This window comes from Crinia signifera, chromosome 1 (genome assembly GCF_055691185.1).
Source record: "Crinia signifera chromosome 1, ASM5569118v1, whole genome shotgun sequence".
Taxonomy (NCBI): Eukaryota; Metazoa; Chordata; class Amphibia; order Anura; family Myobatrachidae; genus Crinia; species Crinia signifera.
Window position 1 is genome coordinate 300242756 of NC_139217.1, and position 14134 is coordinate 300256889.

A 14134-nucleotide genomic window follows, 5' to 3' on the forward strand; every position below is an offset into this window, starting at 1 on the left:
ATTTCTTGTAAATCTCCAAAAACATTTTTCACATTGTCTTTATGTGGTATTGTGTGTAGAACTTTAAGGAAATATTTAATTGATTCCATTTTGGAATAAGGCTGCAACATTACAAAGTGTGGAAAAAAATAAGCGCTGTGAATACTTACTGGATTCACTGTATTTTGTAGCTGCTGCCATTTTGGCTTGTTTTCCATGTGACAAACATGGCCGCCTAGGTTCTCTTAAAGCAGCATTTGTGAAGTAAGAGAAATTAAAGTAATGATTTAATGCTTCTGTTTTACTGTTGTTTTGCTTTTGGGACAGTATCGAGAGTGATATTACTTCGGCAATAATGTTGATAGTGGCTTGGAATCACAATATAGAAAGGTAAAATCTTATGCCATGCATATTATTTCTCTTACATTTTTGTGGTTACAATTTTGGCGAGAATCTTGCATACAAATCAAGTAATTATTCATTCATCTTTTTTCTTTCTTTTCTTTCTATTGAAACAAATCTTTTAACAGTTGCACTTATGTCATAACTTGCTATCATTGCCGGGAATGAAAAACTGTTTGCCGACACTGAAATGTACAATTACTTATATATTGCACAAATTCCACTGAAATCTCAGATGCCATCAGAGTGACTGACACCTTGGCTCTCAGCAAGTTTGCTCTAATGTGCTGTCCATACACAAAGCATTAAGGATGACCACTCCTTCTATTTTCTTGTTGTCATATGAGACATATCTGGCAATTTCCACTCTAACTGGAAGATTAAGTGCTATTTGTCATACTAAACACAGATGTGTAGTAACTTTTTAACCTCGATTATTTGCCTGTGAGAACTTGCTTCACATCTGCAGAATCTGTGTTTTGTTTTTTTTTAAATGAGCAATTAGGCAGCTACACAAGATGACAATATAACTGGGGTTTTCTATTATGAATGTCAGCCAAACGCTACTGTGCAAACCAGATTTTCCAGGGAGATAAAAATAAATGTCTTGTTACACAGGGAAAAAGACTATGTTATTGCCAGATTTCAATAAATGCTTCTAATAAATTTAGATAGAATATTTGGCACGGCAGTCTTCCAACATCAGCCTGATGGACATTTCACATTACTATTACTGCTGGAGGGAAAACCTGCTTCTTTAATAATCTCAGTCTGCATCTGCTCACTTGTATCTATTCTCCTTTTAAGATCACAATGCTAACCTTGCTTTAATCTTCCAGCTCTGGGCAGCTCCATCTGTACTTCCCTACTTCCTACCTGCCTGCACTTCATACTTGCATACAGTGCCAGGAGACTCCTAAATTTTTGAGCAGTCTCCCGCAGTCATGGAAAAGTGGTCAGATCTCCCGCATCCTGCTTGCATCCTATTGAAGCAGACAGGATGAGGAGATATTATGGGGTTTTGCAGGTATGTAAGGTGGTGGGTCTTAATAACGCGTGTTTCATCTTGGGGGCATGATCTAGTGACTGGCAACCCAGTCTGTTTAATGTTAGTAAGTAAAAAAGTATGTCTTATGGCCATCATCATCAGCCAATTAGTTGACAGATATAAAAATAATATGCTGAATTCTCAATCAATATTAAGACCTATTCATGTAAAAAATGTTAATTGTTACATATCACCATAGATGGCATTGGTTCAATGTGCTATTCTGCTTTAATAAGTAGCAATTCATATATACTGTAGTTACCCTTCCGGGGATACAATCTGGTGTTCAGGGCTCTAGTGGTGCGGTCTTCTCTAGTGTGTCTTCTGCAAAGTTTGTTTCTGCTAAACAGGGCTTTTCTCTGCTTTATGAAGAATCCCCATGCTGCAGCGTTTTAAGAGAGGAGGAGGCTTGTGTGCAGCCTCCTCCATCTGCTCCCCTCCTCTCTGCCGGCAGCAGCGTAGTGCTATAGATTCTGAGCACTAAGACCCTACTTACATGAGCAGAGCTCAGAAAATAAGGCAGCTTCCATTTTTCTGGGGATTTCAGCAGCTCTGCTACCGTCGTCGCGGAACTCCGAAGGTGTATTAAAATGACGAGTTTAGCTAATGTGGTGTGGGTCCCCTGGACTCAGGGGCCCTGTGCACTGCACACACTGCATCCAATATAAATATATGCCATAGCCTCCATTTGTTTATAATTTAACTTTTTTAACTATTAATTTATAATATAACTTTGGATAAATAATTTGGGGCATGCATAGTATGGTATCTTCAATTAACAATAAAGAAAAGTTATTATGAGGTATATGTGCAAAATCAGATTAAGGATTGGGGCACAAGAACAACTTGTGGGGGCTCCAATCCATAAAATAGTAAATATAATTTGCTATCCGTGTTATTAAAAACTATAATGTGTAACTATTGTTATTTCTATATATATTCAAAGATCTAAAATAAGACAGTAAGAACACTATAAGATAATGCTTTTGTAGTAGACTTAAGCTAGCATTGAACATATGTATTATATGTATAGCAAAGTCCCAGAAATGCTACAGAATATCCGCACACCAATTTGCATTAATCAAACAATTCTTTAATGATCAATCCATCATAATCATCTCCGGTGTATTTATTGGCATATTTACAAAATATAATCACCAATAAAATAAAATATATTGTATATGTGTGTATGTGTGTGTGTGTAGTGTGGCAAAAAGTACTACATTAAATTAGCCCTTTACTAAAAAACAAAACTTTATATATATCTGAGCTGGAACATATGAGACATACCATCAGCCCAAAGAGCTTTAAAATGAATTACAGTATACTGTCATACCAACAGTGGCGGATTATGGGGGGGGGGGGGGCACCCAGGCACGTGCTCCCCCTGTCATTTTATTTTGTATCTGAGGACCAGGGTTTTCCAACGAGCCCAGCCCTGTGTCTCTAGCCCCCAGGGAACCGGAGATATCGCCTGGCAAAGCTGTAACGGTTTTTCCCCATAGGATAATATGGGACCCGTCAATTCCGACCCCCACCCGGTTCCGACGGCTACCAGTTCCCCCCCTGGCATTACAGAAACTTTTGGTTGATCTCATTCAATTCCAAATCGCTGGGCCTTCAATATAATACCAGGCTGGTCCATATCGGCCAATCGGTTCCAGAGATATTGCATGTAAACCGATTTTTTTTTAAATGTAATTTCATGGCTGTTCATGTTGTTTGAGGGCAGATTACTCTGGAACCAAACGTTCCAGTTTCACTGGACCAAAATCATTCAAAGCCTACTCAAAAGTTCTTAAATATGATACTTGTCTCATGTAAATGGGTCAGTTGGTTCCGAAGATATAGCCGGTTGAATGAGATAACTGGTTAAAGGGGGGGAGGGGTGGTTTTCTCTCCCCCTCACACCAGAAAATGCAGGGACTAGGCTGGTGTTAAAGAGGCCAACCTGGGAATGCCTTTTCTGGTGTGGGTATTATTCCAAATAGCCAGGATCTGTAGTGCTCTGAATACAGCCAGGCTCTGCCACTGTCAGTGGCTATCACTTCTGCCTGGCGGCTGTCCACCATTTACCACGAGCATGTATTCCCCCTTGGCAATGAGCATGTAATCCCACATGGCAACGAGCATTGGAACTTCTGGCAATGAGCATGGAACCCTTGGCAATGAGCATGTAGATAAGCAGCACTTATGTAGCATCATTTTTAATAGGCATTATGGTGTTTGGCATAATACATAATGGACATAATGGCGTGTAACTTAACGTGTAATGGACATTATGGTGTAAATGTTTAATGCACGCCTTTGTTGGACAATGTCACTGTTTATGAAGCGTATTGTGAATTTTGGCTTAATCTGTGTGGCATTATGTGAATTCTGCATCAATCCGTATGGCATTATGTGAATTTTGTCTCAATCCGTGTGGCATTATGTGAATTTTGGCTCAATCCGTATGGCATTTTGTGAATTTTGGCTCAATTCGTGTGGCATTATGTGAATTTTGACACAATCCATGTGGCATGTGAATTTTGGCTCAATCCATTTGGCATTATGTGAATTTTGGCTCAATCCGTGTCTTATGATGTAAATTTTGGCTCAATCCGTGTGGAATTATGTGAATTTTGACACAATCCATGTGGCATTATTTGAATTTTGGCTTAATTCATTTGGCATCATGTGTAAGGGGCAAGTATAATGGGGTCTATTTTTTTGTTGCATAATGTGTAGAGGTTGTATATGGTGTTGTACACTACACTCAAGGACACTACTGTTGAGTGGCCACACCCCCTATTCCTGAGTGTGCCTTTGGCGCGCGCACAATTACATCCTTCACTTTTGTCGCCATGGTGGGCCTGCGTACTTTAAATGCCAGGGCCTATTTTTAATCCCATTCCCACCCTCTGTCTGCCACTCTTTTAGCATGTACACTGGCACCACTAACACCGCCCCTCCCCCACCTAAACCCTCTTTTATCATGGTGCCCCCCCTGTCATTTTATCCTGGATCTGCCCCTGCATACCAATGAGTGCATAAATGTTCTCATCTGCGATTACTGTGAGGCACAGACATTAGATGACTGCTACTTCAACTGGTAACTATAGATGTCTTACATAAGATAAGCCTTCTATATTTTTTTAATGAAGATCCACTTTGTAAAACTGTGGAATGATGAAATGTATCACATGCTCTGGCTCAGATAAGCTATCTAGTTTTATTTGTTTGTATAAAGCTAGATTAGCATCACGTTTGAAACAAACACACACACACGCACACTACGGTGACAAAGGCAGGGTAATTGTCAAACAAGATGTTGACATGTATAGATCTGAGCTTTTAAAACAGCTCATTGATTTTTGTCTTTTTGGATGAGGATCCTACCATGGTTTTCTCCAGATGACTTTGTGAGAGATTACAAACTGCAGTTGATATGGGACTGATAACTATTGAATTGAATGGCATTAATTATGAAACATACTATGGTTCAATGCTTATATTCACTCCCTAAAATTTGTCAGTCACTTCTTGAACCTCCAGGGTCTCTAATTATTGCAGCCTGTAATGGTCTATTTAACAGGGTATCCACTTACTTATATATGTCTCACATCATGTCTCATCCTATGAACCTGTGTGACATTACTGCATTTTTGGTTAAACTTCATGCACTATGATTTGTACCACCTGAATGTTGTTTATGCATATCAGTATATCTAGCTTGTATATGGTGATTCCCAATATAGATGGGCTAGCTGCATTCTGGAGATTGATATATTGTAAAAAGAAAAAAGATAACTCTCTTTTTAGGGGCACTAACTTGTTGGAATTAATAAATGTATTTAATGTGTGTTAATAAGTGATCCAATGCGCTATCCTGCACGTATGTCCCTGGGCACCCAAGGCACAAAAAAGAGGAAGGAAAAACACAGTATAGACAAAAAGAGAGGAAAATAGCGTGTCACAATTAAATATGATTATGAAAAGTGCCAATGCATTCCCTTACAGGGGACTAATCCGAGCTCGCACTAGTGAGCCCAAGACTCAGCGCCCTCCTTCACTTATTCGTATATAGCAGGGCTACAGTTATTTAGTGATTTAACGTGAAAACATTAGTGCACACTTAAAAATTGAAAAATTAGTTTTTGTTACAGCTTTGTATGTTCAGTGATTCCCATATATGGTCCTTCGTAGAACTCTTTGGGTCAATGATTAATAAAGCTGAGTTTTTTTGGGTTGCTTTATTAAGCATTGACCCAAAGAGTTCTACGAAGGACCATATATGGGAATCACTGAACATACAAAGCTGAAACAAAAACTAATTTTTCAATTTTTAAGTGTGCACTAATGTTTTCACGTTAAATCACTAAATAACTGTAGCCCTGCTATATACGAATAAGTGAAGGAGGGCGCTGAGTCTTGGGCTCACTAGTGCGAGCTCGGATTAGTCCCCTGTAAGGGAATGCATTGGCACTTTTCATAATCATATTTAATTGTGACACGCTATTTTCCTCTCTTTTTGTCTATACTGTGTTTTTCCTTCCTCTTTTTTGTGCCTTGGGTGCCCAGGGACATACGTGCAGGATAGCGCATTGGATCACTTATTAACACACATTAAATACATTTATTAATTCAAACAAGTTAGTGCCCCTAAAAAGAGAGTTATCTTTTTTCTTTTTACAATATATGGTTATCCATAACTCTAGGGAGCACCACCAACAAGTTCATGTGAGGTATTGTATACCGATATCAATAAAAAAGTTGGTTCATTCATTCAGGCTTAGGCAATTAAAAGTCAGTGCAAGCCAATTTCTTTTTGCAAAATTCTGGAGATTGATCACAGGAAATGCTCATTATACTGGACCAGATGTTGATCTATTTATTGATCTTCTGGAAATGGTACTCACATTGAATTATTTCCTGTTTGATGGCAAATTTTACCTTTAAACATCTGGCTCTGTAATGGGGTCAAATATAGCCCCATCGTACTCCAATGTGTTTTGAGAAAAAACCCAGAGGTAGCGCCTGTACAAAACTGTCCCTGTGACAGTGGTTACCTAATGTTTTGCGTTTAATGTTTAATGTTTTGCTTTGTCCCTGTGACGGAAGTTTATGTACAATAAAGTTTATGTACAATATTACACAACAGTCGGTCAACTTTTTGAATGTACATGTGACCCATACCAAGGGCCTGATTAGCACTGAATCATATTGCACAGTTACTGACAGAAATACTGTATTGCACACACAGAGTTTCCATCCTAGATCCATTTAATTTTGTTTAACATACTTTTTGCGAGGAATATGTATTTGCATGGATAAAGGTTCAAGGTTCATATACATAGAATAATGAAGGACTTTTTGGTGAGAGATTATAATCAGAATGTATTAATCCAAGGATGTAGTAAAGCCAGGAGTTTGGATATATCTATTTTATCTCAGTCCAATAAAAAAGAATGAAAGGTGCAATCCATGGGTTAACCACTATAATGCGACTAGTAGTGAGATTGCCCATGTGGCTAAACATTTGTGGCCCATTGTGTGATCTTATGTTGACATTTACAGGAAGCCGGCATTTGTAGGTTGCAACTGCACATTTTCTAGGATTGTCAGGGAAAACGTTGACATGCCCAGGTGTTTGAGGGGCAGACACATGATGGCAACTCTGGCCCCAATCTGACTGTTTCTACTACAGTCCCCGAGTAAGTCCAGGGCTACACACAGACTGCACATAGCAGAAAAAACATTTGATGATGAGCGACTTGCAAATGGATTTGCAGCTATATACCGATCCAGCTCATTTTATACATAATTTCAGGGCTCCAAAAAATAGCATCCCACCGATCAAGTCTGAATTAAGCCTCGAGTTGGGTGTCATGCACACTATGATAACAAACAGCAGAATGATTACTGTTCTCAATTTAAAAAGGCTAAAATGATTAGAAGATTGACATGTGTAATGGTAAATTAAGAAATAATATAGTTTGAAATATCAAAATATCAAATGCAATCATTTATTATCTTTTCCAAAGGGTCACAAATCTGTCGAAAACATTTTATCATACCATTGATGAATATGCAAAAACTGTATCTCTTATTAAGTTTCTTTGTTTTTTTTTATGATATACCAAAAAGGCACATTGTATAGTGTTTGTTCCAGTTCATAGAGCTACAGTGTCTAGATAGACAGTCAATAGCAGTGGCGTAACTATACACACACACCCGGACTCCTCTCTAGCATGTTTCCCCAGTGTGTGACGTGATGACGTAACACGCATAACAGAGATGCTGAAGCAGGATAGAGGAAGATAGACCAGCAGACACTGCTGCTTCCCTTGGCTCCAACGTATCCCAGGCCGCAACAGCACGCCCATCCACCCGCCCATCCTGTACACAGTAGCCAATAGCCGGCTCTGTGCACAGTCAATTGAATCAGTGGAATGATTTGTCATCTCTGCCATGGGCGCACCCGCGCTGCGGTTGACTCACCTCCGGTGCTCAGCCAGTGGACAGCGAAAGGCAGCAGCATATCAGTGCGTCCAGCGGGTGCAGGCGCCCACACAGACCCCACTGTGGCTGTGGGGCTGCCTTACAGTAGTTACGCCACTGGTCAATAGGTCTACCCCAAAAGGTCGACATGCCTGCAATTTTTCATCAGGGTCAAAAGGTTGACATGAAAAAGGTTGACCTGAGTTTTTCATGATTAGTTTTTTTTAAAACAAGCTTGTTCTTACTGAACCATCCATGTCGGCATAGAGGGAGAATATAATAGCTCGAAGCATGTCATTTACACAATCAGATTAGTAAGTACAGAATACAGTACCATTAGTTCATGTTTGTAGGGGACAGTTGCTGCAATAAAAGGGAGTTATTAGCTTGGAAAGACAATCGTGTGGAACTGAAACGCTTTCATTTAACAGTCACTAAATAATACATGTGTATTCTGGTGATATATGTATATATGTGTATTTATGATTGATCTCACCAGTTCGTGTTGAAGGAATACGACTGGATGATTTCCATCTCTAATTCAATGCGTTTGATTTTAATGTGCCTAAGTCCCATGGAAATTAAGGATATGCAGCAAATGGCTGCAAAGTACAACACACCAGTATATTTGGAAAAGACAACAACTTTGGCTTAGCACATTTCTGTACTCACACGCACTTTCTTTTGAAGCATAACTCAGCTGGTCCGAATGCTCTATTCCATGGCCAGTCAGATTATCACATTAATTATTCAAAGGCTGTGTACTTCAACTTATTATATGCTGAGTGCCTATCTGGTGACAACCGTTGCCCGGTGTTAGGTCTCATTTGCAGTGTCAAGTCTAAAGTGTGGAACCCTATCTGCTGCTGGTGCTATTAACAGGGATGCAAAGAGCCACACCCGGCCACGGTAAAAAGGGGGCATGGTTTACAAAGCGGACATAGCTACACCCATTAATATGAAATAATATTTTTTAAAAATACTAATTTGCGGACCCGTGCTCTCCACAGGAAGGCAACATTTTTACACAGGAGGGGGACACATGGAGATAACCTTCATGCTATCCTTCTTTATTGGAAAGGCCAACACCATCTTCCCAGTGATATTTGGGAAGATGACACTCTCCAGTAGAGAACAAAGACACTAGAACAGTGGCAGAGTCTTTGCTATCAATGTGCAGTGCCATCTTCCTGAAGATATCACTGGGGAGATGTTCCGGCAACAGGTATACTCTGGAGGGGGTAGGGGGAGAGCACAGCCTAACTGGGCCCATCCAGCAGCCTGGGCTCAGGAAATTAGTACTTGCTAGCACCCTCTCTGTGCCAATAAACTGTAATAATATACTTTACCTGATTTGACATACATTGTCACTGTCATTGTTATTTTCAACCCTGCACTGAGCTCTGACAGCCAATCAGAGTTCATTGTAGGACAGGAACCTGATCAGACCATACCATAATTACTGCAGTTGAACTACATTAAACAAATATTTTCCATAATATAATTCCTTCCTTTCAACGACCAGGTGACTTTTGTTATTACAGGTATATGTATATTTAGTTGTATTTTGAAACTGGTCCAAAATCACAGATGAATGTATCAAATAGTCCCAAATAAACTGTGTTTACCTGAAAAAGTTCTGTACGTTACCTTCCTCACTATGTGATCTCTCAGGGTGATAGCCCTCATGTTACCCAGTCATGCTCTGGGATTTAGACAGCAATATGATATTCTATCCTCATTGTAATATGATAAATGCTGGGCTGAACAGATATACAGGCGGTGTAACTATCGGGGTGGTGAATTTACTTGTTAGCAATCATCAGGTTACATTCTGTATAATCATGAAGGCTCTTCATGGTTTTAAAACATAAAAAAAATAAAAAAATAAAAAAAACTTGTTTGCATAGAAATCTTCCTATACGGTTATTAGTTTTGCTGCTGGTACATTTACAGATTGGTGGGTGAAATGTTTTTATGACTAGGGCAGGTGATATCTCACACAGCGGATGCGTATAAGGAAGTGAACTTATTCCTGTCACAACCATTGAACATTAATCACCCTCACCTGCCACTTATGCTGTACACACGGCATTGTTTTCTTGCACTGTTACAAGTTAATACAGGCAACCCTGTACGTCTGCTTTCAGTCACGACGATGCAACAAAACTTGTTAGTAACCCATATGGCATAACATTTTATATTTAATATTTTTCTTTCAGTGGGTGTTGAAAGTTTCCCACTCACTGTAACATTGCCAGCATTGTTCCTGACCTGTTGAATTTGACATCTGTCAAGCCATGCAAACTGTTATTCTTTCTACATAGTTCTTTCTGTTGTCACCTGTAATCAGGAACTACAAACATTTCCACCTACATTTTTTTTCCGGCAAATTTTGTTACAGCTGGTGCTGAAATTGTCTAATTCTAATTCTAATTTGGACTGTGACTAATGCTGGAATTTAGCTAGAAGACAGCTCAGATTTCATGTAGTGGTAGATTGCTAGTTTGAGAGAATTTGGCTTTTATGAGCTGATGATGAATGATTGGGAAGAATAGTTTGTTTTACTTTTATTTCCATCTTATCTTTCAATGTATTTTCCTCTTTCTAGTGCTAGAATGTAGCAGATAGTAGAGATCAGAATGCAAGCACAGGTAACATGACCAAGGGTGCCGAGAGGGGGAGGGGCGGTTCAGGTACAGTTTACAGGTCTGGACACACAGGTTTTCTTTTTATTTGGTGACGAGTGCGCCGGGTCTGAGTGCACTGTAGTCAACTTTTCAGCAGTGACATTGGGTGTGCGGATGTGGGCCGGCATGGGGGCAGCAGCATCACAGAGGTCCTTCCGCTCTCCAACTCCAGGGCCTGCTGAGAGCCCGCCACGTGATTTGGGACTCTACTCCTAGCAGAGCATGTTAACCCCTAGCAGAGCATGTTAACCCCTGGCAGAGCAGGTTAATCCCATGGCAAAGAGCATGTTAACCCCTGGCAGAAAATGTTAACCCCTGGCAGAAAATGTTAACCCCTGGCAGAGCATGTTAACCCCTGGCAGAGCATGTAACCCCTGGCAGAGCAGGTTAATCCCATTACAAGGGTCAACGGGTGCGGGGAGCTCCATCTGTGGGGGCCCCAGGAAGTTGTTGTACCGGTCCCAGGATTTTTCTTGGCGACCCTGAACATGACAGAATATGAGGGATGGATATGTTTTTCTAAAGTTGTTGCGGTTTCTCCTTCTTTCTTTCTTTCTTACTTTCTTTCTTTCTTTCTTTTCCGGTCCACAAACTATGCGTTGATTCGGAAAACAGAACTGCACATCTCTATAGATAACTTAACATACCGTGAAAGTCACAGTTTCCATTGAACCAGTGTCTTCATTGAGCATTAGGTTGCAATCCAATTCCAAGCAAAGCTTGTGGTGTTCTACTAGAATTAGGTGGAAATACTGATAATGGTAGCACATCACAAACACCACATCACAGCTTTTACTTCTTATCACCATAATGCAGTAAAGGGAGCAATGATACCTTGTCAAGCACCATCTGTCAAAAGGAATCTGCCATTCTGTTTCTATAAAACTTCCCCTGCACCTGATTACATTTATTCACATCGCTTTTCTCAGCTTCTAATCAAATTGACACTAACAATATAAGCCACTCTTATTAAGTCAATTGCTCATTATTTACTTCCATATAGCTTAGATATTCATAATCTGTACTGTTCAGGTGTGGTACAGCTCACAGACAATGTCTAGTCAAACAATCAATAGGTCAACACCAAAAGTTAGACATGTATTAATTAGACATTGACAAAAGTTAGACATGCATTAGCTAGGCATTGACAAAAGTTTGACATGCATTTGTTAGACATTGACAGAAGTTGGACATTACCTAATTCTAGATGTGCATTAGTTAGACATTGGCAGGTATTCAATGCGGCCAGCGAGGGGGTTAAACAGCAAGGATTGCAGAAAACCAGCGATCCTTGCTGTTTAACCCCTGCGCTGGCCGCTCGCTCTATTCAACATTCTGGGGAAATCCTCGCCGTCACATTCCCCAAAACAGCGAGACCCGTGGCTAATGCAGAAAACTCGCTGTATTTAGCCGCAAATCTCGCTGCATCTGGAGCCGCATACGCCAATTCCCCCTCGCGTTCAAAAAATGGAACGAGGGGAAATTGGCGTATGAGGGGGCTGCGTTGAATACTGACAGGGAGAGTGGTGACAGCGAGCAGGAAGCTCTGTTTGCTCTCGCCACTCGCCCACAGCATTGAATACCTGCCATTGACAGAAGTTAGACATGCATTAGTTAGACAATTATAAAAGTTAGACAGGCATTAATTAGACATTGCCAACACACTCAATATACCAACATTTTTTTGAAACTGACTTGTTCCTACTTGAGTGCATGAATTTCTTAAATCCTACCAGTTTTCTTGGACTGTGGTTCGATGGTGACAAGATTTCAAGTGATTGTGCCCAAATACAAATATTTTATGTTGTAAAGGATGTTCAGATAATGTTAATATAGGTAAAGTTTATGATTCTAAAGAAAATTTGAAACATCCGTGTGGGAATTAATAAAACATTTGGGACTGTCTGCTTAGCTGGACACACATACTGTATTTGAGAGCGCACAATTAATCCATGAAAATGATAAAATGATAACCATAACATATGCTTTCTTGGTACTGAAAGTATGTATGAGACAGTTTGTGAATTACCAAATTAATTAATAAAATTAGCCCAATGAAAAATATATTGGAAACAAGTGACTCATTTTGTTGTAAGTTACACAGAGGTAAGACGCGCACAGGGAGATTTTATTTAGCTCCAGGACTAATTCTAATAAGTAGCAAAACAATGTAGAAATGTCAGTGGGGAGATCCATATGTCTGTCAGATGTCTGTACATGTCTGTAGGTCTCCCGCAGAGTACATATACGCAAAGCTATGCAATCTGTTGCACATTTCTACCACTACTTCATCTACAGAACAATTGTGCAAACAATAGCTACATTAAAGCACTATAAGTAAGCAGGTGTCCCCAAAGGGGCGAGAAGGTCCTTATGTAATTGACCACAAATATCAAATAAGATATGAGGGCTTAGAAAACAAGCTTGTTCCATTAAAATATTCTCTTCGTCTTGGTGGCATATCTTCGTGGAGGGCACCCAGCTGTCTTCTTTACTCTGACTGTAACAATTCCAATTTTGGTGTCTGGCCAGCTACTCATAACATCTGCTCAGAGAGCCTGGTGAAGTTCAGAACTGAATCACAAACTTGGAATATGAACATAGTAAATGGAACTATTCAGCGGGGAGTGAAAAATAAATCTAACTGTGTCCAATATGCCATGTTAATGGAAGAAATGATTGTGATCTCTTGTGGAAGAACTGACACATTGCAATTTGCTTTTCATGGTAAGCACTGCTGCGACATCCTCTATTGTCTATTTAGTCAAACATCTGTAGCCTTTGTATATGTTATCTGCTAATCCTGCCTGAATGTTGATTGCTGTCTTCTATTTACTGAGTGTGAAAAAAAAATGAAAGCTGGAAATAGTTTCCACTACACCTGCTAAATGTGTGTAATTTCAGTTTGTACCTGTGGGTGGCAACATTGAGTTCCATGTGTTCAGTATTCAGTGTCAGCGATAGTTTCATGTTCTGTGATTTATCTTACTTACATCATATTATTAGTCACATATAATTGTAAATGTATAATGACAACTTTATAACTCTTTTTCTCTAGAATACTTATTTTAAATGATGTACTGATCAATACTTTTTTCCAATATACTGTGATAAAAAAGCATTATTCTCACATGACTACAAACTTTAAGGAACCACAGTAAAAACATAATCAGCAAACAACACGTTCACTCAACAGCAAAGGTAATGTCATAAAAATAATGTATCGGTTTTATGCACTGTTTATTGCTAGAGTTCTGATACATAGTAATTCATGGGGAATCCAAGTATCCAATAATGGTGTTTAATACTATGTATTCATTCATCCTTATTTATTAGTGCTTTGTGATCGCGACTCTGGGCGGGATGCACTAAAGCAAAAAAAGATGTAAAACCCTTTTATCGGGTTTTTACCACATTTTAGCATGCAGGAAAACACGCACACAGGGTTTCCACTGCAGGGTATCGTCAGCTTTTAGGCTTCATACTGCATCCACCGCCCTCCCACACGGACCCCCTATGCGCCCCCCCACCT